Raw genomic sequence first — 25,770 nt, forward strand, 5'->3', positions numbered from 1 at the left:
GGTCTTAATGCTTTCCAGTGGGATCATAGGAAGCTGCTGTTTACCAAGGCCACTAGCGTTACTTGTGGCTTGTCAGATTTTCAGGCAGAATCTTTTGCCAGCAAACAATTAATGCCATTAGACCAGAATTTACTCACCACCTCAGATCCTACTTCCTACTACCAATTGCCACATTTTTTCTAAAAACAAACGAGTGGCTGAAAACTGGTTTATTGAAGAATGCACATGATGATGCAAGCAGCAAAGTAAGTAATAAAATTCAGGAAATCGGTAATAGTTGAATAAGTCTTAGGTGCAGTTACTGGCTGCAAGTTCCTGTGCTAAATAGAACAACGACCTGACCGGAGCAATCTCAAAAGTGTATAAATAGAGAAGATGACAATGAATATCTAAAAATGGGAGATGGTTTGCATGGGAAACCACTTGGCTCTATCACTTTAGAATTTTGTTCTCTGTTAACCAGCAAGTTTAAGCAAAGAGTTGTTATTTCGATACAAGGATTCTAAAACAATTCAAATGCTGAAGAAATACTTCATTTTGGATTCCTTGTTTAAATTTGTTATAAAATTTAGTATACCCTGTCCTTTAAAAATGGGGAGAACATGGGGATACATACACAAATGCAATTACAATCATTTTATTTGTTGAAATAAACCCTGGCACATGGTCGATCGACATGGCGTACGCTGACCCACCAAGGCTACCAGACATCTGAGGACAGAAAAATATCCTTAGCACAGGAGAAGCAAGCACTCCGCAAAGCCAGAGCTTCAAATGCTGCAACATGTGGCAGAACATTTCATGCCCATATAGGCTTTACCAGCCACCTGCGGACACATCACAGACAGCCCACAACTTGTTAGATGTCAAGGTCCTCTTCGAACATGATGGACGAACATCATCATTTGCTGAAATATGTAAAGAAAAAAAAGGAGAGGCTTGTTTACCTGGGTGGTCCACACATTTTCCCAATGTTTATTTAATTTTTTAAAAAAGGAACAAAGTTCTAATTATTTTAAATGCCCATTAGTTAAGGGAAGGGTCTTGTCCGTATTTCCCTGGGACATAGATGTGAGCTTGGTGATCCTGTTGCATCAGGTCCTATCTGCTTTCCAAAAGCATCAGGTTGCACAGATGCTGGATTAGATAGGCTGTGGTTTGATCTAGCAGAGAGCTTCTTAATCCCCCTGAATTCAATGGGGTTTGCTCTTGTGTAGACATGTATAGGATTGCACTGTGATTTATTGGGGACAAAGATTAAGAAAATGCAGCTCAGGATTTTTTTTCTTTTTTTTTATAGAACTTGCATCAAGGAGGCCACTAGCTAAGAAGGAAGATTATGAAGAGCGGTTGTTGTGTAGATTAAGGAAAGGCTTTTTTCTTCCTTCAGGGGAAGTCAGCAAATTGCATGATGATGTGTAATGCTTTATCCAAGCAATCTTCTCTGAAATCCCCTTGTCATGCAAAGCAGTCAACTGTCTCCTCCATCAGTTGTGTCAATCGCTGGGTGAATGGACTTCAAAAATGCCCCCATTATGCATCAAGAGGCTTTTCAAGTGTAAGCAAGAAACAGAAGAAGAATGCTTTCCCATTGTGGCTGGGAAGAGGCCAAATAGCCTGAGCAGCTCAGGCAGTTAATATGTATTGACTCATCAATGAAATGAATGTAATAACACATTAAATCTGGAGTTAAAAAAGGATGCACTTTTAAGAAGAATCTTCAATTGTCATACCTGGGTGCATTTTCTGTTTAATGCCCAAGCTATTGAGACAAGGAAGCTGTGAGTATTATTTGATTCAGAGATCTATCTAAAATACTTTCCAAACTTCATCAGTTTGTTTTCTATAAGGGCAACTAAGCGGGTCTACTGTAGAAAATATTTGTGGCACCTAAAAGATACATATAGTGGTTATGAGTGTTGATTGATGAATCTACAAAATTTTCTGCCATAATATATATATATTGTCTTTCAGGTATCATGAGAGTTCATCTTTATCATTGTTTATGAGAAAAAAATGACCAATTTAAAATTATAGCCATTTAATATAAAGCAATACATAAATTAAAATACGATGCCTCTATGGATGCCTCAGTCCTACAGGTCATGGTTTTCCCAAAGGTGCTTTTTCAAGAGACAACTGGACTTTCTGTTTTTTCTTTGAAAACGTTTCACTTCTCATCCAAGAAGCTTCTTCAGCTTCTTCATGCCTCTAACATTAGACAAATACCGAAGAAGGAACTTTTATTTTATATAAGGTCTCTCTCTATCTTTGCAGCAGTTTATAGCCACTTTATCAAACTTTCTTGCTGCCAATCCAAAAAAAAAAAAAAAAAAAAAGGAGATGATGCGGAAAGGAGGAGGAATGGATTTCATGTCCTCCATAAGTATGTGTATAATTCAAAATAAAATAATTTTTATAATAGCCATTTTGTTTTTCTAGTAGCAATAGCTATATTATATAGAATAATCTATGTACTACCTTTTTTCCTTCCATAGGTCACAACTTCCATTCATTTTTTACAGTTTGACATTTTATTGTCATATGGCCCAATTTTTAATATATACATGTTTGATTTTTAAAGTGTCCTACAGAAACAGTAGGCTTTCCTCGACCTTGTACATTTAACCATAGCATAAACACTCTAATAATGTTTTTCTGCTGTTTTCCTATGTTGTTGTCTTTGTATTGTTCTCAATCCATATGCAAGACAGACTTAGTTGTTTCAGTGTTGAAGTTGTTTTCCCCTTTCCAAATATAGCTTCAAGATGCATAAAATCTATTAGGCTTTGCCACCCCATTAACTTGGAGATAAGCCAAGAGACTTCAGTGATATGAAACAGGAAATAGAGGCAGGATAGGGATTGGAAATGGGCCAAACTGGTATTGTTTTCTGCTTACTCAAGAAAGGGAGGATAGTACTTTAACTTAGCAATAGGGAAAGGCCCATATTATGTTCTTTGGGTTAATAAAAAAACTACACATTTCTCAAATTCTTTCCAAGCAGGAATACATAGCAGAATGTTAAATAGGGTAAAATTACTATACATTACTATTGCTATACATAAGGCATTACAGGGTTACCTTATCTGAAATGCAAAATATGAACATCCACTAGAAAGCAGTGGAGTGCTATTTTTTTTTAAATGTTTGCTGCCACACAGTGGTTACACTGGATTTTGCTACCCAAATATGTTAGCCAAAGCCACACAACCTTTTTTAGTCAGGTCTGACAAAGGGACAGATACTGCAAACATACAACTCTATTCATGAGGAGGGATTAATCATACCAGATAATTCTGAATAGGAGGAATTCCTGATAGTGCAGATGAATAGCAGTATATCATTAGGCCAAGTGAGACAAGCAACTTAAGTGGCAGATTATTTGGGAGGGACAATAACAATAGCCTCCACCTGTCTCTCATTTTCATAGTCTTTGTCTTCCTTCACTGGAGTAAACAACTGGATATCACACATAGTCTACTTTGAGGTCCCTTCCAATTATATTCTTCTTCTTCTATATATTCTTCTATATAATATTATTCTATTATGTTCAGCTCTCAACTAAAGAAAGATTTGGATCTTTGGAGCAGTGGAGATTCTATATCATCATGGAAGTTGAATTTTTGCAGTTGAGTTTTTTAATAGGTGGAACTAGGTGTGTCCCATCTTTTCTCTGGCAGTAGTGCATAGTAAATCTATCTCTCCCCCCACTTTAAATATTCTTGTGAAGGTAAAGAGGGAGAACCATCAGGAACTGCTAAATTAAGGAAGTTGTTGGAGGTGATGGGAAGAGAAGACAAATATAGCAAGGAATAGAGGTGATCAAATAACACTTTTCTTTATTATTGCTCCACATTTCTTAAGATGAAGCCCCCCTTCCCTTCCTCATCCTGCTTATTTGAAATAAATCAACACATGCATTTCTATAATAATTGGGATCAGCTGGTTTCATAGATTTCCACGCCAAAGTCTGCTCACAAAGCCAGGCTTGTTCTCTGCCATGTGTCATCTTGATTTTATTTTCCTGGCAAAAGGCTGATGTTTGTGCAAAGAGAAAAAAACATTGATGTTCTTACTACACCCCTCCTCCACCCTGTATATTAAACTTCTTGGAGCGTTTTAATTAGCAGGTTTCCTAGAAGAGTAGTAATGTGAACTTAGTAACTTGATGGGAAGTGCTTGGCATTTATTATACGGTTGTTCTTGGTTACAATAACTGTGGAACAAGACAGATGTGCAGCACACATATTGCATGTTAAACTGCTTGTTGAGGATTTTTTTGTTTTTAGCATATGTGATATAGCTGCAGCTGGGTGGCTGAGAAAACCACAGGATAGTTCAAATGTGATGCATTCTCATGTACGAAGCTAAGAAGGGCATCTGAGAGCTTCTACTGCTTTTTTCTGTTAATGTTACTAAAAAATTGGAAGTTAAATCCAATTTCTATTCTAGCTAATCTAAAACAAAGACATTTAAGACTCCTGTATAAAACAAACATCAAGGGTTTTTACATCCACTGCTAGCTTGCTGTCAAAGGGTCATAAAATCAGAAGAATGAACTTTTTTGGATCAGACTGGAGATCCATCTAGCTCAGCATTTTACTTATCCCAGTAGCTCAACCAGATTCCAGGAAAAGTTCACAAACATAAATTTTAATTATTAGATTTCCTTTGTTTGCTGAAGACCCTGCACACTTTACCCTGGCCTGGGGTTACCCAGTGGGCTTTATAGTTGTGTTAAGATTTCAACTTGGGTCTTCTCGGGTCTATTATTTAATGGTATTCAGCCTGATCCCAAAAGCCTTTTACAGCCAACATGGCAATAACCATTTACAGCTTTATTTTCCTTTGATTTGTCTAATTTCCCCTTTAAACCAATCACACTTGTGGTTTAAGTATGTGTTAGGTGAAGACCTCCTTCATTTGGTCTGCTCTCAAGTTCCTACTGATCAACTTCAGAGGAACATTAGGTTCCGGGTTGGAGGGTGTGTGTGTCTCCTTCCATCTCCACATTCTTCATTCTGCTTTAGCAATTCCTCTGTCTGTTATCTCTTTCACATAAGAGACTTCCTTCCCTGAAGAACAATTAGAAGGAGTGTTTGAAGGGGGAATTATATTAGGGGCAGGGTGTGGGAATGCCTTTTCTAGTTCCAGGATTAGGGATTCTTGTGCTTATTTCTACTTAAAAGAAACTGTGGGAATTTTAAATCCCTGAACAGCTGAGGAACTCCTGGATGAGTTATTGTTGCTTTCAGTTTAACCTACTTTAACTGAAAATATACAGAGAGATTAAGCAAATTAACATGGCACTAGTCTAACCAAGGTCATGACTGCTAGACTACAAGCACCAACTGTGATTGCTTCTCAGTACTGGTTAATAACAACCAATAGTGGGAGGATGCTAATTCCCTGTGTTAGGGTACTAACACAGATAGCTTTTAGGGTACTTTTGGAGCAGAATGATGGATTATACAAATAGTCAAGCAAGATGATCCTTTTTCAAGTTCTTGTATATTGCTTTGAATGTCTTGTTTGGTTGTTTGTTTATCTCCATGACTTATGCCACTCCAATAAATTGCCTCTGAGAAATGTGCAATTCCTCATATCCCTAATTTAGATTAAAATGCAAGCAATCAAAAAGTTGAAGCCAAAAACATGATGTAAATAATAAGTATGAGTCAAATATCCCAAAACAAACAAAAACAAACAAAGCCACAATTTAAAAAGTTGTTCATTTAGTTGAACAGTCATTATGATTGATGTAATAAGCAAATATTACAACTTTCTTCAAAAATATTAGTTGGTTAATTTGATATAAGAAACAATGGAAGTCTAAATTCTCAAATTCCATTCATCCATCTTTATAATACTGTATTTGCAGCATCAATAACAGCAACTGGGGTTCTTACATATATCCTTTGTGAGAACATGTGAGACCATAGATTTATAGGATGGTAGGGTCATATTCATTCCTTTTTAAAAGACCAATACTTTTCTTGGTATTATACTAAGCATATAATATGCTAGATCACGGGTGTCAAACTCAATTGTGTCACGTGACCTATCATGACGTATCGCAATGTGTTTTGCTTTTATGGAGCTGTGGTGGGCGTGGCCTGTGCATGATGCATCCAGCTCACAGGCTGCCAGTTTGACAGGCCTGTGCCAGATCATTTCTCTTTTGGACAGTGTCGTAAAGCTTGAAGTGGGATCAGGCGCTCACCAGGTAGGTTTAGATCTGTCGCAATCCCACCCCTTGCCACAATCTTACATATCTGTTCTGAATAAGAGGAGGCCTCCTATACATTGCTTTCAAGGCCGGGAAGGAAAGATGGCTTATAAATAAATGTATAGTAATTACAGTAATGGTGGAATTGCAGCTGATGGTGATGATTATGGTAATAATAATTAGGCTTATACTATTGTCGGAAGTGCTTTTGATTTTAGCTCCACTCTAAAATTCTAATGAATCAGAAAAAGTACCTTTAAAAGGAAATTTAGATGTTAAATAGTCAAGAACCATGGCTTCAGTAGTTAACAGTCAATACACAGAAAACCTTTGCTTTGCTTGATTCCAAGAATGGCCCATTTCTTGGAGCATCCTTTAACTTCTTTGTCTTTAAAAGAATCTTAGAGTGAAAATGTTTCCTTTCTTTACTAAACAGTCCTACTGTTTTATATGCAGATTAGTGAACTAGCATGGTAAAAAAAGGTTTTATTTGGTGTGAAATACTTGTAAACTAGGATCACCTATTGTTTTAGCAGTCTTGTATGACAACAGTTAAATTATGAACCAAACTTCTTTATGTTAAACGTAAGCAAAATATGAACAAACAACTGCCTTTAATGCAGCAAGTCACTTTTCATTTTCTTTGCTTCCAACTCTTACTGATCCACAAAGGTTTAATTAGTTTTTCCTACCCTGATGCTTTCCAGATTTGTTGATCTGGTCTGCAAAAGATTATCTCTCAATACATGTAGTGGTCTCTAAATCTTCATGTGGCTTTACTCCAATATATTACTTACCGGAGGTTTTCTCAACACAAATCTATAGAGGGTTTATGCCATGTCAATTTCCTGAGGCATCCCAAAAGAAGCCTGGGAAATATGGTTGTAGTTGTCTACAACCTATTAATGCAACCTTAACCCTAACCCTATTTTCAAGTTATAGTGCTACCCACTGAATAAATTCAATGAGAGTTCAACAGTCTGAAAATAACATACTATGTCATATTCTCCTTATTTCTTTAACATCAATTCCCCTTTGTTTATGCATCCCATCCGCTATGCAGAAATAACACAAATGGGTTTTGCCCGCTATTATCTTCATCAACATCCACTAGTGTCATACATCCTCCAAAATATTGAATCAATCAATCTATTATATTAACCTAGGTGTCTAAAAAGATGTCATAATTTTACTGGCATGCTTTTAACGACTGCAGTTTTAATATATCACAATATCAGTGACAATTTCCAAAGAGGCATTGAGTTCTTTGTGAGGCCTAAGGGGAAATGTTTCTTTTAATTGATGCTTGCTATGGTAGAGATTTGCATCTTTTGCAAAGATGCTTCTTTTAGTCCTTTGAATGAAGATTCTTCCGCCTCACATGTAAATGTATGTAAATTTAATTATTGGTTGAAACATTATTTTTTTAAAAAGGATGACAATTTTAGAAAAGACCATCACTACCATGGCTTCTCCTAAAGGATAAGGTGAAGGTTAATAATATGCAAAAGAACCCCAGCTATTGGTTGTCTCCATCTTTATCTAAGCCAAGGAGTGGTTGAGGCACCCTGTTTGTTTTAAGGATGATGGCTGGATTGCTGGCAGTGATCAAAGGCCCAAGCAGGAGGACTATGCACAAAGGGAAATGGTTGGTTGGACTATGTGTTCTTTGAAACAATGCTCTCTTTTATTGTGTTAGGCAGCGTTCCACAAATTCTAAACCTGACAGGCAAACAGCTTCTTCCTCTCCGAGTTCCCTTTATGTCAGAAACCAGGGGAGGTACAACCCTAGGAAGACAATTTTCAAATCACAGCCACCAGACCAACACTTCCTCACATTCTTTGCAAGAGACAGCGAACAATATTGGAACAGCTCTGTTGACAGAAGTATTAATTTTAGACCCATTATTCTTTCACCTTGTGTATGTGTGCATAGGGCTGGGTATGTTAATATTTACTATAAGTCACATCTTTGCTTTATAAGCACTCCTGTTTTCCTATTTCTTGATTTTGGGGCAAATTTGTCAAATGGGAAGGTTTTTGCAATTTTTTTTTAAAGGAAGCTATGTTTTTTCTCCTTAGGGAGAATGTTACATGTGTAGGACATGATCCATTTTTATTTCCTCACTCTTGTTATGTCCACTGGAGAAGACTGGCACCACAGGGCTCTGTGAAGTTGCTATCCCTCTCTCCCTATTCTTGACTGGTCTTTAGCTACCCATTTGCACAAGTATTTTGCCAATTACAGTACACAGCCAGCTATCCTTTTGTTCCCCCCTTCTCCAATAAAAATGTATGCTTCAACAATGGCTGCAGGGTGCTTATGTTGGAGGAAGTGCTCTTCTCTCTAAAACCCTGACCCACATATATTACTTACAAGCTAAAAAGAAGTAATATGAAAGCCAGGGGAGGAAGTGATACCTGAATAAGGAATGAGAGGAAGTTGCCTTTTTTGCAAATGTTTGTTGGGAGACCTTATTATATATGTGTAATTGAGAAGTAAAGAAGTTATTCAGATGTTTTTTGGGACAAAATGGCAAATGCAACCCTTTAAGGAAGTTGTTGTAATTGAGCGGGCTTCAAAATTTTTAGCAAGGGGTTCTCTGCCCGGTTGCTGGGTGGGTGTGGCCATGGTGGGAGGGCATTTTGGCCCTCCCTGGGATCCAGATGCTTTCCTCCAGCCTCCAGGAGGGTGAAAACAGGCTCCCCAGGTTCCAGAGACCCCCTGGAGGATGGAAACTGGTCTATTTCCAGCCTTCCCAAACTTCTGGTAGGCCCATTTCCCTTCCTCCCAAGCCTCTGTATGTACCCTGCACTTACCTGCATCAAAACGGGCTGTGTGAGAACTCCTGGAAAGGGTGGGGCATGGGGGAAGCTATGTGTGGGATTTGGGGGTCCTCCAAACTTCACAGAATCTTACCTAGAGGTTCTCCCGAACCCCTGTGAATCTTCAGCAGCAATGCAACCAATGGGGCTGAATTAGAGAACATACTTCATATTTGTATTCCAGTTCTATCTTTTAAGATTGACAAATGATGGGTATGGACTTCTGTTGTTCACAGATTTACTGTAAGAATGAGGCCTTGAAATCACAAAGAGAAATATTTCATTCTCAGTAGTGTCCTACTCCCTTCATATTTATGTCCCCTCATATTAAGGGTAAAGAGCTCAAAACACAATGGAAAAAGCCAAAATGCTTTTTTATGTAATGTGCAAATAGCAAATATTCTTCCTCTGTGCCAGTATAAAAGCGATAATCTCACCACCAAGCAGGAAGGAAGGAAAGACAGACACACTATGGTTTCCTGATGTCATTTTGCATCAGCTATAATATAGCTCAGGGGGGTCAAACTTGATTTCATTGAGAGCCACATCCGGATTGTGTTTGGCCTTGGGGGGATGGGATCGGTGTGGCTGGGGTGGGCATTGCCAGCTTGACATCACTCATGTTGGGAGTGGCTGTGGTGACCCAAGCACTCTCCCAGTGAAAATGGGTTCCCGAGCTCTGTTTCTGGCTGCGACAGCCTCCTGCTTCCCTCTACCAGCAAAAATGGATCTTGCCATCCCCCCGCATGCAGCCCTGCTGAGCTCTGTTTTCACTGGCAGAAGCACAGCTGGTTGATCCTTTGCTGTTTCCAGGGTGGCCCCAAGGGCCACATCTAAACATCCCATGGGCTGGATCTGGCCCTGGGTCTTGAGTTTGACACCCCTGGTGTCCTGCAGAGATAGAATATCTCTGTTAGATGGAGTATCTATTCCATCACCAAGTTCCAATGAGCTAGTTGAAGAAATAAATTGACCATGACACAATAATAATAATGTTCTTATTAATCTTATTCATGCCATGAAAGTGGGATTGTACTTGCTATCCAGCATATTGATATTACTGCACTCACAATACCTTCATTCTTATTGACCATGTTACCACTGATGACTATATAGTAGGAACGAGTTACTCTACTCTACTGCTAAACATAACAGAATAACAGAGTTAGATGGGACCTTGGAGTTCTACTAGTCCAACTGCTTGCTCAAGCAGGAGACCCTATATACAATTTTAGACAAATGGCTGTCCAATCTCTTCTTAAAAATCTCTAGTGATGGAACACCCACATTTTCTGAAGGCATGTTGTTCCACTGAGTAATTGTTCTGTGAGGAAAATTCTCCTTATTTCTAGGTTGGATCTATCCTTGATTACTTTCCATCTACTGCTTCTTGTCCTACCTTCAGGTACTTTGGAAAATAAGTTGACCCCCCCTCTTCTTTGAGGCAGCCCCTAAAATATTGGAAGACTGCTATCATGTCACCCCTAGTCCTTCTTTTCATTAGATTAGACATACACATTCTTGCAACCATTTTTCATATGTTTTAGCCTCCAGTCCCCTAATCATTTGTTGTTCTCCTAGAGTCTCAACATCTTTTTATATTGTAGTGACCAAAACTGGATACAATATTCCAAGTGTGGTCTTACCAACGCATTATAAAGTGGTATTAACACTTCATGTGATCTTGATTCTATCCTTCAGTTAATGAGGCATAGGACTAGCTTTTTTGGCAGCTGCACACCCTGCTGGCTCATATTTAAGTGATTGTTCACTAGGATTCCTATATCCCCCTCACAGTTACTGTTAATGAGACAGGTACTACCTCTTCTATCACAGTCATTGGGTGCTTGGCCAGATAGCTTTGCATTCACTGAATAGGTATTAGCCATACTTAATGTTAAAGTGTCAAGTGAAGTTTATTTGTAATTTGAAATAGAATGGTTGTTTTTTTTAAAAAAAGATCTCCAAATGGTATCATAAATATTTTATATGAAAAATACACCCCACCCCCCAGAGTTTTGGCATCCACATCTAAAACTGGCTATTTCTAGGGTTTTTAAAATGGCTCATAATACTGGTGCTTGCTCCACAACTCTCTTGGCTTGTTGTAATATTGTTGTAATAGGACACGACTGAATGGAAGGGGAAAAAAAAAGATCACAAACATTAGTGCTTTAATGAGGTGAAAAGGACGGTGAAAGAAAACTCAATGTTAAAGATTTCTGTCATCAACTCAGAGTTGACACTAGCCAGGTCCAGGGCTTCCATTGCCCTCCCCACCCCTTGTGTATGATAAGCACTTCCAGATCCTGTCCTGGCTTTGGCTACCATATTTATCATGATTCAGAGTTTTTACTGCTGATAATGCTTTGGTGAAGTCACCAAGAATTTTATTTGCTTAACCTTAACACTCTGGAAAAACAGTTGCTACTTTTGAAACTTTCAGCCTCTCAAAAGTGTTGAAAGGAGTGACTTTAAATCGGAGCTTTTATTGCAATTTTAAAAATACAAATAGATGCCTTGGTTCTCATGGTATCAACATCAAAGGGGCCAGAGAGTCTGGACTGTGTTATCACTGAATTGGCCATTCACCATTAATCAGCTTATAAATCCCTCAGTATTAAGTGGGCCATTTTACTGCTTAGATTGATGTCCGCTTGCTGTTTGATAAACAGGGAACTGCTGATGGCACTCGTGGCCTTCATCAGAGCTGCAGTCATTTCAAGAGGGGAGTATCTCTCCCTTATTGGATATAATGCAGGAAACATAACCTTTGGGAGTTTGGTGTCTACATTTTGAATTTTGAAAATATGCTGTTAGCATTCTTACACCATAAATGCCATCTTGGAAATGATTGGCTTGTCAACAGATGGCAAACTGGAGAGGTTGCCTTTCACAAACCTCTCTAATACTTACTTCTAATTTAGGATTTGTTTTCTATTTTTCTGAGCAGGAGGATACCATCCCAAACCAATCATTGATTTGCAGCCATCACCATTTTCTATTTTTTTAAAAAAATTAAAGATAATAAAGAGGGAGAAGGGAAGGAGCTTGGTGGGAGCTTAAGAAAAATTGGCTGCACATACTAGCCCATGGGTGAAGGACAAGGGGCAGGGAAAGAGATATATTAGATGCTCAGCTTTAATCAACAATATCTTACACATTTTTATTCCCATGTGCAAATATGTCACCGATTATTTATGAAACCTTTTAAAAATAAAATAATTTCCTGAATTTTCTGTAAAAAGATGACTGTCTCCCAATCAACCAAAAGTTTCATGATCGGTCAGGGAATTGAACTTTAGGGGATGTTGAGAAGACATCTTTGGATTGCTCTACAAACAGATCCAAAACTTCTTCCACTGGTGTCTGTTTAATAGCTGAGCCAATCTCTTTGTGGTTCAGAGCTGCAGGAAAGGCAATGCACTGCAATTGTTGGGGGTGGGTCATTTTCTGATTAGTGGGAAGTGCTGCCTCACCCTGCTTCCTGGACTCTCAAAATGATTATCCCTCTCTATGTTTATTCCTGTCTTCCTGCTGCCTGTCTGTAAGAGTAACAATGCCTCTTTCTCTCTCTCCATCTTTTCTGATACCATAAAGCAGTGTTTCTCAACCTTGGCTGTTTAAGATGTGTGGACTGAGGAATTTTGGGAGTTGAAATCTAGACATCTTTAAGTGACCAGGATGAAAAACACAGCCATAGACTTTGCTGTCATTTCATTATCAGAATTTGCAATACTTTTTCAGTTCATATAGACGAATGGATATCTTTGTGACTAAGAAGCGTTATCTTATAGCAACTGCTCTGTTTTCCTCTCTGGAAACCCTCACATAAATGTATCCAGAATGTATTGAAAAGGTGAATCGGGACACTTGAAAATTATGTCCTTTTTTATATGGAGTGGAGTTTACTTTTTGTTGATATTGTTGTTCTAGGATCTAATGCAGTTCAGAAGAAAGGTCAGTGACTGGATGATATGTTTATGGCTCTGTTTCAAGTTGCTTTTTTAGAAATTGAATATTCAAATTGGTTTGATAGAGAATTGTTCTTAGTCTTCTCAATCCTGATTCAGCATTCTTAATGCTACATCACATATGTGCCCTTACATCAGTGGTGGGTTGCAGGCGGTACGCACCAGTATGGGCATACTGGTACCTGCCCGGAGCACGGGGTACCGTTCCGGTATGGTGCTCCAGAAGCCCTAATCGCCCGGCCGTCATCCTTATCTGTATTTGAACTCTTTGGCGCTTCTGCACATGCGCAGGGTGCGTATGGCGCCTGCGTGATGCTCTGCCGAGTAGCTGGAGCATCGCAGAAGCTCTCGGAGGCATCGCTGGAGGGTAGGATGCATGCACATGCTCTGTACGCATTCATGTAGTGGACGCCAGGCCCCTTTGCACCGTACCGGTTGCAATGGGATCTGGAACCCACCACTGCCGTACACGTTTTCTCACTGCTTACTGTTTTAAAAATGGGCTTTCAGAAGTAAAATGTTAAGTGTATAATTTGATGAAATTTGACGGCATCTTCGAGTATATGTAATGTCTTACTTCATACATAAAAAGAGGCTGAGCTTCGATTACATTCTTATGGCTACCCCCTTGAGCTTTTTCACCTGTGAGCAGCCCAATTAGAACATACTAGAACAGTGGCCCCAACCTTTTTGGCACCAGTGACAGGTTCTGTGGAGAAAGGTTTTTCTATAGACCTAACGGGGCATGGTTTGCATCCCGAAGATGGGGCTTCGATTGTTTGTGTGGACCAGTTGCTGCGGACTAGTTCCGGTCCATGGATCGGGGATTGGGGACCTCTGTATTAGAGTAAACCTCTTTTCAGGTTTGTGTTCAGTGGAAGCACTATTTTAATGCTGTGTCATCCACAATATGGCTTTTCTTTGGGTTTTCATAACTTTATGTTTTTTTGGGGGGAGGGGCTCTTTTCCTGTGACACTACTGTCCCTATGAAATGTTCCAAGGCCCAAAGAAGGCCTTCATTGTTTTATCTACTATTAAGCTGGCTGGAAATCTTTAGCCAAAAAAAAAAAAAAAGTAAATGGCTGTGGGAAATCATTGCTCCCGTTACTAAACAGGAACAAGGTTGAACAACAGCCTTCCTGCTTTCTATTGTTAGGGAAACCATTAAAAGATGGAAAGCAAAGCACCGCCAAGAGAATGCAGTGCAACATGTCTGTCAGTTTTGTTCTCTTCCCCCTTAATTGTTACAGGAATTATTAAAATGCACATAGCTGTCTACTCAGAATTGCCTGTTACATTACCATTTACATGTTTATTTACTATATAGGCAAAAGTTAGCTTCACAAGCATTGATTTGTTTTCTATTTCCATGGAGTGGAATGCATGTATAATATATTTTATATGAAGTATAAGATAATTATTTTTCCTATTGCAAATATTTATTTGCTACATTTAATGTTTAGAGTACAGGTAGTCCTCAAGATACCACCATAATGGAACCTGCCCATTATAACATGTGATGTGATACCTGTTAAGAGAGATGGCCTCGCTTAACAACCCTCCATGCTCCCTCCTGTGGACATTGAAAATTATGCCTGCCAAAACACGCTGTTCAATTTCTTTTATTGCATTCCATTCCATTGAGATCCCTTGGCCAAGTAGAGTCTGAACAATAAACAAATGTCTTTTATATATAAATACCTTATGTCCAACTGACAAAATATTAGCATTATTCTATTTCTGCTTTTGACATATCCAGAACATTTTCCTTATTATTGAGTAAAGATATCTGATAATTATTAAATGGCCTTATACAGGGGTGTCAAACTCACATCATCACGGTGGCATCACGTGATGTTTCGGGACTTTCCTCCCCTTTGCTGAACTAGGTGTGGGTGTGGCCAATGTGTGACGCATCTGCGACCCAACGTGGGCCCCAAGTTTGATAGCCCTGGCCTAAGACATCTTCTTCATGTAACTTATTTTTAGTTCCTTCAAATCCTGTGAATTTTTCCATATTTTTAAAAGTATGTTAAAATTTGCAGTGCTAAATTAAATATTAAAGGAGATTAGGAACATCTTCAGAAAGCTTAATTAATAATTAATAATTACCTGGACAAAGAATTAGAATAATAAGTCTTCACCCAAGAAATGAACTTTGCTAGAAATCTATTTATCATAATGTACTTCAGAAATCCCATTCTGACAAAGTCAATATAGCAGTATTATTATCAGAACTTAATTCTAAAATATCACCCAAAATATTCTAAAATATCTACCAGAAGCTGGATGTCCTTTGATAAAATCAGATTGTGATGGTAAATTATTGAAAGTATTATCTTTTGTAACCCTCATGCTAGAACAGCTGTCAAAATCCTGACATTTCTATTTAACACAATTCATATGAGCCTTTGCTCTTTCCAAAACACTGTATAAAATCCTAATATTATATGAGTAGGATTCATTTTCAAATAGCCCAATTAATTAATTAATTAATTAATTAATTAATTAATTCATATAATTGACATGATGTCCTTACTCATGACTGAGTACTTTACATATAATTAAAAGCATAAAACAAAAGATCAAAAACAAAAAAACAAAAAACAGAACAGGCAAAAACTCAGCATAGAATATGATATAGCTCATATAAATACCACCAATATAGATGCCATGCTATTATTATATTTTTTATATCCCGCAATAGGAATGTTCTTAGTCTCAGGGGTTGTTCCAGATTTCATTGCTTTTATAGTATAAAATATCTCTTACAAATTTAGAGTGTCAGCTAAATATTTGGAATGGACATCAAAGATGTCCTGTAAGTCATCTATCTGCTCAATGGGTACATTTGCAGAGCATTAACATGAGTAAATTTCATAAATTGAGAATTTATTAAATTATAGTCTCTCACAGAATCTCTCTAAATATTGTTGTTTTAGTTGCTTCAAAAACAAACCGACCATTTATCAGTGTTTTCAAAGTATATCTACTTAATAGAGGCCAGAAATTGCAGGATATAAAAATGTTTATCATCTGTTGTCTGGCAATGAGATCTAATTGATTAAAATTGTTTATATTTTTTTAAACAATCCTTGGAGACGAATTACTCCTCTCCAAGGATTTTCTTTCTAGCATATTTCAGGGTATTTGCTGAATCACTGCAAGTTCAAGTCTCTAAATAATTTCCACCCCCACAGTGCTATGAAAAGATTTCACCTTTATAGGCACTCAAACAGCTGTATCTATAAAATCTCTATACTCCAATTTGACTAATTCCTTTAAGCATGCCTCCATAGAAAACATAAAGAACTATTCATCCTCTGCATGAGAAAAGTTGAAGACTCAAACATTTTAATGTCATGCTTGACTTTGGCAGGCTATCACACTTTCATCCATGTTATGTCAAGCTCTTCTAGGCCTTTATTTTTCTTTTCACATAATTCCATTTTTAATCCTTCTATACTTTTCTAGACATCACTATATTTTCTAACATGTCCCCTTTTGAAGTAACAGTTGTCTATTGACAAACTATAAAATGATTAAAAAGTCAACATTCTTACAACTTTTCATCTTAATTCTAAGTCAAAACTATAGGCTAAAGGGTATCTTGTTAGAGTAATAAACTATTATTTGTTTTGCAATAACAAACTGACCACATGAATAAATACGGTCTAAATAAGACAAGAAAATGTGTTTGCATAAAAGTAAGTATATGGAAAAGGTATGTCTTTGGGGTAGGGGAGGAAGGAAAATAATAAATGAATTCTATCATTCAACCACAGGTTAATCAAGAAATATGGGTCCACTTGCAGGGTAATTTATTGATTTCCTAACTAGACCAAACCCATGTCATCAGAAATGAAATAATTTCCTTAGTGGACAAAACTATAATTAATCAAACGATGGCTTAGCATTTCTGAACCAATTCAAACAATCTTAACTTGTCATCTGATTCTGTTACATTTGATGATGCCACTGCACTCTATCAATGTCCACATACAGTGGCCCTTCCCCCATTTCCACAGAGTGAACTGAGCATCCGTAGGAAAAGATGCCAAAATCTATCTTCCTCAGAATTTTATTTTCTGTACAAATAAATGGATTTGAAATGGCTAAGTTTGGGGTTGTTATTTCAGAATGTTTTTCTAAATGTAATTATGGTTGGGGAAACTCAGCACTCCATAACAAGAAAATATCATATGCAAATAATGACTGACTCCTTTTTTGTTAACCACATTTCTACAAGTGAAAATATTTCCCAAGCAACTTGATTCCAGTGTCAGTGATACTGCCAAAACATAAAAATGTTAATCCTGGGTTCATGGGTTAATTGGTATCTCAGAGAAAGCTTAATAAAATTGGTTAAATCACTCTTCTGTTAAAGATGCAACTGAGGAGCATTGATTCATGTGTTTTGATCTTTTTTATTATTGTCACATTTTGTGCTGAGATTGACAAATTTATTAATCTCACTCTGGATCAAACACTATGTGTTAACATCCACGTGTTCTTCTAGATTATATCTGTAGTATTTGGAATCTAGGAAACAGTGACATAGGGTTTGATTAAAACAATTCTATGATACTAGATTGAGAAATGCATACTTATTAGCAGCAATGGTTTACTGGTTAAAAGGAAGATCAATGTTTTGGAGGGATTTTTGTTTGCTTACAGCATAATACCACACATTAGAATAGAATAACAGAGTTGGGAGGGACCTTGGAGGTCTTCTAGTCCAACCAGCTGCTTAGGCAGGAACAGAGGTGGGTTGCTAATTTTTTTACTACCGGTTTGGGCGCGCTTCTGCTCATGAGCAGAAGCATCTGGGCGGGTAGGCGGAGCCTCCTCCTGCTGCTACTACCAGAAGCAACCTATATCTGGGCAGGAAACCCTATACCATTTCAGACAAATGGTTATCCAATCTCTTCTTAAAAACTTCCGGTTTTCTAGAGCCTTACTCATCTTTTCTAATCTGATTTCATATTTTAAAATTATTAGGATTAATTTTGCAGATAAAGTGTTTTAGCAAAATGTTTATGTTTAAACCCATTTTCCTTTTGTTAAATACTTTAGTGTAATAAAATTATTGAAACAATACAGAATGGATTGTTTTCAACACAAAATGTACAATAGGAATAATCTATTTCTTATGTATAATAGGAAGAGTTTGCCAACAAGAAATGACTTCATTCTCTAGAAGATAAAAAGAGCAGGTAGGTATTTCTGTGCATTTGACTGCTGGCATTGATATTTACAAAGGGGTTTTATACAAATGTGCCAATTAGGAACATTTCACTATTTCCACCGGTATGAAGTCATTCCCTTTGAACAGGGAAAAATATTGCAGCTAATCATATTTACAGCACTGGGACAGAAGTTTAGCTTAATGAACCACGTTTTATTCCTAGACCACAAATAAAGAGACTGGAAGATATGACTGCAGAACTATTTGTACATTTCTATTATTATTGTTGAATAATCATTTCAAAAAAAAACCTTCCCAGAGAGAGAATATGTTGGTTCAAGAAACTTGTGCATTCAGAATTCTGGTAGCCTTTCACTAGCTTGCATTCAGTGCTGGTTGAAACTGTGACCAATGTAATGTTGGTGTTCATGAAAGATAAGAATTCTTATCACAGCATTGTTTTATTTCAAAAGCAAAGTATTGGTTACAGTAGATAAACAAGAGTAACCGGCTGAAATTAAAATTTTGAAACATAACTTTCATGGCCAGCAGTTCTATCAATACAACACAACAGCACTACAATGTTCTAATTTGTTTACTGGGAAACCTACTACTTTTATTGTTGCATTATGACTGAGAAGAGAATCATGGGCTACTCTGCTACATCATTTGTTATGGAAGCCAGAAACCTATGTAATTACTTGTGGACTTCAGAGAAAGAACAATTTGTGATACTGGGCAAAGCAATAGATAGTTACCCCATTACTTCTGGGGGCAAGAAGATCCAAAAAAAGGACCTTCCTATTTTTCCTAGAACTGGGCTGAAATGAGAGGTTCTGGAGAAAATATAAAAATTCAGATGTTAGGACAGTGATGGTGAACCTATGGCAGGAGTGCCACAGGTGGCATGCAGATCCCTCTCTGCAGGCACACGAGCTGTTGTCCCAATTCAGTTCCATGTGCACGCACCTCCCGCTGGCCAGTTGATTTTCAGGTCTCTGCCACACATGCGGGAGACGTGCACGGGAGGGTCATGTGCACATGCGTGGGGGCAGGGAGGTGCACTGCAGCCCCCTGGCCCATTTTTTTCTCCCGGAAGGCTGCAGGGAGGCATACTAGGCTCAAAACTAGGAACGGGCGGGTTGCATGCACATGTGCTGGGATGGGGAGGAACACAGGGGGGTCATTTGTGCATGTACGGGGGGGGCAGGACATGTGGGGTTGCCTCACGTGCATTGCATTATGGTTGCGTGTGCACACGGGGGTGCTTTCAGCACAAAAGGTTAGCCATCACTGTGTTTAGGAGGTTCAATCTGACTGGCTGCAGCCTATCACAGTAATCTGTTACTTAGGCATTCTCAGAAGAACCTGCCAAGGACGTTTTAGATTATTTATTTATTTGAAGTTATTATCCACCTAACCCCCTTGATTCTCTCCTCTCTGTAAGACCAGTTCACAAGCCATAGTATTAAAAGGCTATCTTCATTCAGAGAGAGAAGGGAGAAAAAAACCCTTCTCACACCCACCTCAAAATCAATCAGTTTTACAACTCAAGGAGAAGCACATGATCTGTCAGTTGTGAAATCTCCAAAATTGGAGGATTTTTAGCCACTCTCTCAGTTAGATTATTTATAGAAGAGAGCTGTTTTCTATAGGGCCTGTCCTTTGAAAAGCAAATTGGATGACCCATCTATTTGTATAAAACTCACTGAGGGCTCTTTTCAAAAGGTAAACATCACTGAACATCCTTGCTTGACAAAACTGGCAGGAGGCAGGAACTTTCCTGGATGCAAGTGCATAAGAATATGAAAAAGGGCTATATTAATTGAATTGTATTGGTAATAGCATCATTTAAAAAAAATAAAAATAGACCTTTACGCCCATTCTCTGCAAAATCTATCAAAATAGATTTTAGTGCTTCGGTAGATGTTAGATGCTGACACAAGGCTGTAGCTAAAGACAGAATCCCTTTTGTTCTGCCTTATCCTGCTGAGGGACACCTGCTTAACCTCTGAATGTGCCTTATGTTGCATTGGACAATCAAAGGACTAGGCAATTTTTCAGACTATTGAGTGAAGAGTTATTTAAATACTGATACCTAATGCTCCCTAGACAACCATTTGTCAAGGATGTCCTTAATTTGGATTCTTGTATTGATTACGTGCCTTCCAGTTAATTCCATAATTCTGGTTTTTTTAAATTCTGGAGATGGCTGGGTTTTAGTATGCTTCCTTATCCATTAATTAATGGATGTATGAGTGGGTAAGCACATTTTATATAAGGTTCATGTTAAGCCAATTTTCCAATATCTATCTATCTATCTATCTATCTATCTATCTATCTATCTATCTATCTATCTATCTATCTATCTATCTATCTATCTATCTACCTACCTACCTACCTACCTACCTACCTACCTACCTACCTACCTACCTACCTACCTACCTATCTATCTATCTATCTATCTATCTATCTATCTATCTACCTATCTACCTACCTACCTACCTACCTACCTACCTACCTACCTACCTACCTACCTACCTACCTACCTATCTATCTATCTATCTATCTATCTATCTATCTATCTATCTATCTATCTATCTATCTATCTATCATCTATTTATCATCTAAATAGAGCTGGAAGAAGACAACAAGGGTTTGGACTAGAAGGTCTCTAGTCCAACCCCTTGCTCAAGCAGGAGACCCTATTCCCAGTAATCTTGGCTAGCCTGTTCTAGAGTCCTACTTGATTGCATCTTCAAACAGCTGGTCCTGGGACCCTAGATTCAATCCTAAATGGTAGGGACTTGGATTTGAAGAGGGAAATGTGGTTTAAAGTGTGTGTGGGCTTAAACAGAGCATCTGTCAGCATCTTCTTAAAATCGAAGGTAACTTTTTTTTTGAGATTGCACAGCAGCCAGGAAAAGAGGCAGCTTCTTTAAGGAGTTGCTGACAACTGCTCTGTGAATATTCTCATGTACTCTGAATCACCTTTTCCCTTTCAAATTTGGATGTATAGCCCTACTAAAGAGGTGAATGTAATCTGGTGGGAGACTTAAGTGTTGTGAAATGAAAAGGAAACAATGACCATATTGTTATCAAATTTAGCATACATGCAAATAGGAAAAGGCCATCAGGGCTGAACACAATAACAAAACAGGAAAGGTGACTAAACATGAAGGAACTGATGAAAAAGACAAAGAAGGAAAGGAAAAGTTAGAAAGACCAAAACATAATGCTGGAAATTATTTAAAATGATAATAATTAAGGCTCAGCTGGATTGTATTTAACAATGTAGGAAAGGGTCAGCTGAGTCCAAGAGAAGGCAATCATGGCTCTCTAGTAGTGTCCAGGAAGCTGTAAAAGTTAAGAAGCCTTCCTTGAGGAAATGGAAAGCCTGTCTTAAGGGAAACAAAAAGAAGTCCTGGCACAAAAGAGGAAGGTGATAAATAAGATGGAAGGAAAAAAATCATTTGGCAAAAAAATATTAAGGGAAATAATAAGTACTTTTAAAAATATATTCAATGCAGAAATCAACTAGGGAGGAGTTTTGACAGCAAAGGTGTGAAAAGGATAAAAAGAACATGGAAATTGCAGAAAAAATATTTGCAGTTTTCTTTATGAGAGAAGATACGAGACTGAAACTTCATCCTGTTTGACTTTCTGAAAAGAATTTGGGGTTACTAACTAAAATTGATTTCATAGGCAAGGATATTCTGGGACATTTTAAATATAGCAACAAATTGCCAGGTCTTGATGGTACCTACCTGAGAGTTCTTGAAGGACTCAAATGAGAAATTTCTGGTCCAAGCAAAGGTACTGTATTTTTTGGTCTGTAAGATACACTCCCCCCTCCAAAAAGTGGGTGGAAATGTCTTATAAAATGAATGTTGCTAAAGCCCCATCCACCCGCTGGCCATTTTTGGCCTCTGTGCATCCTGTTTTTGGCCCGTTGCAGGCGGTGGGGATCTCTGCTGCCACCACTGCCACTCGCTGCCACCTATTGCTGCCATTCACAGCCAACAGGCATGGATAATAGGAAGGAATCCCCTCCTTCTTTTCCAGTGTAGAGCAAACAAAGGAAATGAAAGTAAATTGATTTCTTTTCCCACTTTCTTTGAGTTAGTGAGCTGCAATCCCAACTTTTTGATCTGTCTGATGATCATGGAGATAAATTATCCTTACTCCCCTTCAGTTTATTGTTAGTAGGGGAAGGGAAAAATGTTTTTCCCCTCATCTAGTACCATTTGGAAATTCATCTGGGATTGTGCAGAAACAGAAAAGTGGATGTGCCATGTAATGTTCTATTTATGCCTTTGCTGAAAGGGAGACTTGATTAAATGTCATAGAAATTAGGGTATCAAAGTTTTCAATTTTCATTTTCCAAACATTAGAAATTTTCAAAAGTTGTGATACAACTTGGGGATTGTAAAGATATTTTGATTACTTTAATATAATTTAGATGTGCCTGGCAAGTAGCTACATAAATATCATAACTTTTAAACATTTTGTTTGTTTCATAAGGCATAGATGAATACTAAGGCTTCTTAATCTGTGAATAAAAATAACAGCCTGTAGAATTCACTGAGAAGGGTGCATAATGTACATTTTCACTTTCATGTTGTCTTTCTGGGACATTGGATGTTACTGTATATTGTCTTTAAAAGTTCCATGACTTTCAGAATGAATGCAAATCAACTAGACTTTACTTTACATTGTTATTCAATCATTTCCCCATAAAGAAACAAATAATGAAAGAGATAACTTCTTGGTGGCTAACTGCTATTCCCAGTGTTAAATGACCTGACACCTTTTGTCTATTATTCTCAGAAAGCTGGGAAACAAACCAAAATTGGCCAATATTCTGCATACTTTAGTAGGGAGACACAATCTTCCCCATAATTCAAGTCATATTTCCTATCTCTCTCCAATCCTTCTACTTTCTCCCTGTTTGTGAAGAAATTATTAGTGGGCAATTGTCAACAGGAAAAGAGGGAACAGCTTATAAACCTTAATTTAAGAAGTGACTCTTAAGTGACAGTGGAGAGGAGACTGAGAACTTAGCATATGAAAGGGTTAATCTGAAAGCAATTTGTCCATTGTCCCTCTATTAATATCAGTCACTAACTGAACACTCATCACCTTTTCCCAAGCAGTCACCCTCCAGCTAGAAGTGGCGCCGTGAACAAGCCAGATGTGATTTCCTCTCTATTTTCTTTTCATAAACTTTGACAAATTCGTTACAAAAATGGAACAGGCATGCACACATATACTGAGTAGGCTTAGACTGGTGGTGAAAACACCCAAATATATATACGGTGTACATAATTTGAGCATGCTTAAACTGGTGAAGTAATAGTGTTCCTTCTTACTGGGGAGATTTGGGGAGGTGGGTTGAGGGTTTTATCTTTGTTTTTGTTTAAATATTTCTAACTTTTCTGAGTTGCCTAAGAGCTGAGAGAGAATGAATGCAATTTTAAGATGGACACAATACTCCCAAAGGGGAATGAAGAAAAACAACAAGAAGGAGCTGGTTAGTAAGCTATCAACAGTTACTAGTCATGAGGCTGTATCTTATTTCCTGTATCATATCACATCAAAACATAATGGTCTTGGGGGGGGGGTCGTAGGTGTTGACTTATCCTACTTTTTCCTCCAAGGGTTCAAGATGGATTACTGCAATGGTAAGTTTCTAAATTTTTTACTACTGGTTCGCTCATGCACATGCGCAGAAGCGTCCGGGCAGGTGGGCGGAACCTCCCGCCTCTGCTACTACCAGTTCATCCGATCTGGGTCAAACCAGGAGTAAGCCACCTCTGGATTACTGCCATCATTTTATTCTAATGAAACAAAGACAACAAGGTCATACATTGGACTGAGTGGGATTGGACCGATATCAATCAATAAGTTGAAGATGGATTTAAACCAATGTTTCCATAGCCATACACCAACACTTCAGCCATCGTCCCTTGTGGGTTCTTCTTTGGCATTTTGTAAACATCACACTATCTTATCCTTTTCCTCAAATGTTGCCATGGTTTAACATGGTATACAACCATAGAAGATCTATCAGTAGTCAAGAAACAGAAACTCAAAGATGAAAGTGCCCTAAGTGCCAATATGATATCCCATCAGCACTTAAGACACTTTTAAATTACACTGTTGTTTATAGTTTAGTTTATTTATTTAGAAAATATATATGGTCACCAATCTTAGATTTGTAATTTCAGTGGCTAACAACTAGTTTATGAAAACAATATTTTAAATTACTTCATAACCAAATAAAGTTAGAAATAATATAAAAGAAAAGGAATCATATAACAACTTCACAGAATAAACACATGTATATTGGGCCTCTCTAACCTCCTAGCACTAATTTCTGAGGGAATGCCATAATTTAACAGTTTCTGGAAGGCCAAGAGAGTTGGAATCATCCAAGTGTCAGGGAAGTCGCAACTCTTTGGTCCTACAAGATGGTATAATTTAATAGATTGAAGCAACATAGGACATCCTTACCCTGTCTATAACCATAGAATTTTACAGAGGGGACTGCCATAATTGTTTTTTAATTGGAAATCTTTCCAAATTTTCCCTCCAATTCTTATTGGAGAAAATATGTTAAGATAGGGGAACTAGCACTGCTACATAATGTTTTGATTGGTATTGGTAGGGGCTCATCATTCAGTAATATCAAGCACCTAAGGTTGTGAACTGATATTCATAATGTTGACTATTTATTGAACCTCTGCAATTTCTGTGAGAAGCATCAGTGCAATTACGCATTTTGTCTTTGTCTGATGATCCAGAGTTCCTTAGCAGACATAAGAAGAGGCCAGAGTAAGTGCTATGAATTACGAAAGGAATCAAGATTGTTTGATAAGATATGGATGCCAATACTTTGTAAATCTTCTTGTTTGTTTGTGATAGAATTTTAAAGTAGAGTGGATTTGCTCGAAATTGTTTCTTTTTCTATGTAAATAATATTCTCTGCCTATCTTTTCTTAGAGAAGGCTTCTGGGCAAGTATAAATCTTACTTCCAGTATTTTCAGCAGATCCAATAAACATATTATTTGACATGCTCCATTTCTCTCCAGTGTTATAGTTGGCCTTCAAACTGTTGCAGATTTTTCTGGGCTCTTATCTTTTGATCCTTGTTCTGTGAACGTGTGTTAAACAACTTCCAGGGTTTCCTTCTATAGGCATTTACAATTGGCCAATCAATCTGATTACGACAGAAACAGAGGAAACCAATTTATGCAGGCTGCTTTGTTCCCTCATGTTATGGACTATTATCTCCTCTAGCCTGTGTTTACAGAATGCCATGGTTAACGTTGCCCAGATGCTCTGTCGCTGTGGGAAACCTAGAAACCACACAATACTGGCCTAGAGTGTTTTCCAAGCCCCGGTCTGCTTTATCCTAGCTTTGTTTGTCTCTGTTTGTGTAGATTTGGGCCTTTCCCACAGAAAGGGTGTGCTGTCAGTTAGGGTTGGAATCAGATAGCATTGCTACACATATTTGGGGTCTCTTCATGGCCTGTCAGTAAACAT

The sequence above is a fragment of the Thamnophis sirtalis genome, unplaced genomic scaffold (assembly GCF_051295495.1).
Source record: "Thamnophis sirtalis isolate CommonGarterSnake01/CBP01778 unplaced genomic scaffold, rThaSir2_p1.2 scaffold_6, whole genome shotgun sequence".
Taxonomy (NCBI): domain Eukaryota; kingdom Metazoa; phylum Chordata; class Lepidosauria; order Squamata; family Natricidae; genus Thamnophis; species Thamnophis sirtalis.